Here is a 5,274-nt window from a genome sequence, read left to right as displayed (position 1 = left end):
ATGCTCAAATTTTATTTTGGTATTGCAGGTATGCAATAATTTTATTTTGGTTGGCTTATTTTGGAAGCATAGGACCGACTGGGTTTTTATAGCTTCTTGATAATTACCAAAACTTATGGGAACATGTAATACATGACTGTTGATTAATAATAACTAAACTTTATGTTGACATCCAGCTGACCACTTTATGAGGAAGAAGAACCTGCATGATCCTTTTCCTTATATTTACCCCCTTCCAGTGTAACTTTTGTGAGATTGGGTGATATGGTAGATGAGCAAATGGATTTATGATTGGGGTTGGTCACACTTTTTATTTTTCTTACTTCCCTTCCCCCCCCCCCTTTTGACTCCTACAATAGCATTTCCATTTATCTGATTTGTCTTCTTTTTTTCTTTTTGTAAATATATACTTTATTTTTAAATGTATTATTCTAGATACAGAATCTGCTAAAGCAGCTAGAAGGAAGCTAAAAGAAACCATTTCCTCAGTTCTGTTTGACATGAATGTCCCTACTATTTGTGCTATCAATCAGGTAGAGTATTTGTGTATTTTATTTTCCGCATATTTTGATGGTTTTTATAAGGTAGAAAAGAAAAGAGGTTATCAAACTTGGATTCCTTAGTTTATTTCTGCATAGAATGACCAATAAAACTGTTTTGTTGTTGTTCTCTCTTACCCCCTAATGCAATTATTGTAATACATGTGTAGGCAACTTTAGCTTTGTATGCAACAAGACGAACTTCAGGAATTGTTGTTAACATTGGTTTCCACCAGACCTCTGTTGTTCCAAGTAAGCTATAGGATCTCATTTTAATTTCAAAATTAATATTTGAGCAACTTCCCGCAGTTGTACAGTGCAAGTGGACCTAAGCTTTACGAAACTTTCTAAATGCAATTGATTACTTATAGTTGCACAGAATGCTTATACTTTCCCTTCACTACTGTCATTGTTACATCAATTTTAGAAATCATGCATTTTCTACCCGTTGCTTTAATTTTTTTCAGCAATCTCATTAATCTCTTTCTTTCTGTTCTTTTTTTGTTTATGCATAAAAAATGGCTAGGTGTTCACTACTATTTTCTTATTCTCTATTACATGATTTCTGTTAAGTTTCTCTTTTCCTAATTGTGCATGGTCACCTGCGACTCAATTTTCTAAGTTTTGGATTCTATTCTGCAGTTTTACATGGTCAAGTCATGTGCAAGGTGGGTGTTAAAGTTGTGGGAATGGGAGCATTGAAGCTTACAGGATTCCTTAGGGAACAAATGCAGTAGAAAAATATACATTTTGAGTCACTGTACACTGTGCGCACATTAAAAGAGGTATTGACAGTGCCCTTTGCTCTATGGACTCTGATATTTGTCTTTCCTCTCATTAATGAGGAAAAGTTTGGCCAAAGGTGTGGCTGGCTTGTCAGCATGTAGAGTAAATGTGACATTCACCAATTGATTGTTCTAGTTAGCTGGATGGCTCTAGAAGTCATGAATTCCACCCTAGAATCCAAGAAGAAATAGCAGTAAGTGATGTTGGAAACATAGGGTTTTGTTCTGTACTTGGGATTTCGTATGTGTAGACATCCGTAAGCTTCCCTCCTCCGGATGTTTTCTCCTGTAGCTCTTCAAACAGGCAGGGATATGGTATGGTTTTACGATCGAAATGTATTGCCCTTGCCCAACTGAAAGTTAAGAAAAGGGATGCCTACAACTCTATGAGTTCTAGGAGCCTCAAGTCTATGCAAGACACCCATATGGTTAGCTCTCTTTCTAGGGACAACCTTTTTTATTGTCTAATTGATGAAAGCCGATTAATAATTCAATGCCCCGGTCTCTATTAGATATTGCATTTACAGCTAATGCTAATCCATGAAAATCTCACTTCTTAGTGCTTTTGGGTATATTCAATTACTGATTTTAGCTTTTATAAACTTTTTTGGATGATATAATTAGTTCATTTTGTCCCCCAATAGCCAGGTTGACAGCTCATAAGACCACAAAAACCTTCTAAAACACCAACTATTTTCTAGCTGTTAATTTGATTTGATGAGGACATATTTTGGCAGCAGAGTCTCAAATGCTGGGAGGGTTTTGCTCAATCCCCTCACTGAAGTATATGAATCCTACTAATAAGATTTTTAAGTGGATTTTCCACACTTGAACAGTTAAGATCATGCCAGAGGGTCCTCCACAAAATAACAACTGAACCCTAGTATAATGTTTATTACTTCTTTTCTGCATATGTTTGACTTCACTTTGGTAATTGTACAATACTTTCCTACTTTATCACACACTATACATATTGCCTGATTTTGTTTGGGTTTAATGCACTCATAGAACCTATGTTATGTTGCTCTTGATTATGATGCTGAACTATCTAAAGATACAGAAGGGTCATTTGAAGTTGTTGCAGAAGGTTGGTTTACTCTTTCGAAAGAACGATTTCAAACAGGGGAGATTCTATTTCAGCCACGCATTGCAGGAATGTAAGTCTAAGTTTTCTTACATCTTGTTATAATATGTGATGATTTGATCAATGGCAGATATTGTTTGCCTATACTTTACTGTGTTATAATATGTGATGATTTGATCAATGTGAAGTAAATTTCAAAAACAGATAAATTTTGTAATTGGAATGATTCCCAGGAAGTCAACCAAAAAAAAAAAAAAAAAAAAAAAAAAACAGAACAACAGAACAAACAAATAAACTAAACGGTAGGCACTATTACTCCATTGTGGCATTTCATCAAATATCTGGCATACATAATGATTCCTCAAGCATGAACTTTTACTGTGTATCATCAACAACAATCCATTCACTTCATTAATTATATTGGTTAAAATATGATGCTCATAGATGATCAAATATGTGTGTGTGTGTGTGTGAATATCATAATCAAAATACATATTATGTTAATCAATCTATTTTCCAAATTATTTTCCCAAACTAAAATCATTCAAGATGTTTCTAAAATCCTTCAAAGTAGAGAAGTTTTGGAGATATTAGAAGCCATGCATGGATGGCAAGTATCTCATCTTAACAATGAATTCCATGGACCCAATCTTGTTCGAAAATAGGAGAAGAAACAGAGAGGGGTAGAGACAGAAATTGAGAGACCAGAAGAAAGAGGGGATAAAGAAGGAGAAACAGAGAGAGGAGGCTAACCTTGAAATCACAGTGGTTCTGTAGCTTGATGTCGTCAACGTATGCCACGATGGAGGATGAACGAAGACTCTGATACTTGCAGGAGAGAAGTGTTGATAGACTAGGGCACAAATTGTAATCAAGGATGGTTGAACGGTTTTTGTTTTTTTTTTTTTTTATTGAAATTCTGATATGTTATTTTCGGAAAAAAAAAATCTGATTTGGCGCGAAATTTTCGTTTTATTTGGCGGCTTCATTTTGCTTGGTTTTTGTAATGCCTGAGGTCAAACTGTTGCTAAAAAAATATATATAGCAACGTTTTAAGAAAAAAATGCTACTAAAAATTTTATATTTAGTTGTGGTCAATAACAGCTACAATAGCTCATCTATAGCAGCATTTTTCAGACCGCTACAATAAAAAACGCTGCTAAAAGTGAATTTTTTTGTAGTGAGGAAGAAGAGAAAGAAGAAAGGGGGATAAAAAAGTGTCAAAACGACGTCGTTTTAGCACATCGAGCCATTTGGGTCAGGGAAAGTTCGATCTACTCAGCAGCTCTATTAACATAATAAATATCATGATATTATTTTTTTTAATAATGATATAAAAATTCGTATATAGTTTTTGTATAAAATGATGTAATTTAATATGGACATTTTATTTTAAAATAAAACATCCATGAAGATGTTTTTTATTTGCGACGCCAATTTTGTGATTTTTTTTTTGTATAAAAATTTTATATATAAAAAAAGAAAAACAAACTTTTTTTTAAAGCACAAAATTTTTAATTCCTTACAAACATATATATTATTTTTTTGTTTCTCAAGAAGAATCATTTTGTCCCGTCTAGATTGATTGAAAATTGTAATATCATTATCTTTAATTTTATTGAAGAGATAGTATATTAGTACACCTAAGTATTGTTGTGTAATTTGACTAGTTTGAATTACATATCATATTTATCACAATCCGCTCCCCGTATATAAGGGTTAAGCATCGTGATGGTCAGTAAGTAAAGTTACCTTCGGCCAATTTTTAAACAAATTACTAAACGCGAGTAGAAAAATATTTAAGTGATGGTACCAAAATAATTATCGGAGTTTCTATTTTTATAACAAAATTTATTGACCAAAAAGGCCGATATTTACATATAAATAATAGAATTATAAATACTATAAAAGTGTTATGTGTGTCTATTCCGCAACCCCGCGTCTAAGACTCTCCAAAAGCTATTTTTAAATTGCATTGTTTCCTGAAAATTGGTAAACAGCTATAAGCACATGACAGAGTGAGAACTATTATACTAAGAGCATAAGGGCATAAAATCACCATGGATAATTATTGGCTAAACAAATTTTGATATTAAAATACAGAGTATATAATCAGAAATCATATAACCCAAATAATCCTAATCACAGTACAGAGCAGAACAGAACAGATGTATGGACTCAATAGGTGGCTCGTATGAACTCTAGAGGTGGCTTCCACAATAGTGTAGCACTTAGCTCCGCACAGTACTTTGCTCCAAACCAGAAATCAAAGAGTCAGTGGATCCATGACAGACAGAGGGTCACAACGTAACTAATCAGAGGGCCAATGGTTATTTACGTCCCCCAATGCATGAAACTTTCATGGTGGTACTTATAAAATAATTTTAAAATACTTTTTAAAATCAAACAACATATCCATGAGTTTCAATTTAAACAAATAGAGTTCAGAAAATAATTCACGTAATTGAAATAGTAATATAATTTATAAAACGTAACTTACGTAAAATAAATTATGATAACTCAAAACATATATAAAATGAATTATGATAACTCACCTTAAAATTAATACTTCACTCTATCTTCTTTACGTCGGGTATTTTTTCCCTTTCTTTGTTTGCCTTAACTCCACATCTCCTCCCTATTTATACGAAGGCAACCCGTGAGCCCCAAGCCACAACTTACACACGTGGCTCCTCCAAATGCTCCTCTCTCAATCCAAGCTTGTCCAAGATTGACTCACTAGTCTACACCTATGTATGCCTAATTATCAGCCTAGGCTATATGTTGCTTCGGTTTGTTCTTTTTATTTTATTTTATTTTTTTATTTTTAAACCTTGATTTAATTTTAATTTGTCTCAATTCTTAA

General features: G+C 33.3%; 1 pseudogene; it reads left to right on the top strand.

Annotated features, from left to right (window-relative positions):
* LOC114300487 (actin-related protein 8-like) lies at positions 1 to 2,599 on the top strand (annotated as a pseudogene).
* The last annotated feature ends 2,675 nt before the right edge of the window (positions 2,600 to 5,274 follow it).

This window comes from Camellia sinensis, chromosome 13, assembly GCF_055761805.1.
Source record: "Camellia sinensis isolate YWXY chromosome 13, ASM5576180v1, whole genome shotgun sequence".
NCBI classification, from domain to species: domain Eukaryota; kingdom Viridiplantae; phylum Streptophyta; class Magnoliopsida; order Ericales; family Theaceae; genus Camellia; species Camellia sinensis.
The sequence above is the reverse complement of the archived record's forward strand: the minus strand, read 5'-3'. Positions and strand labels throughout refer to the sequence as shown.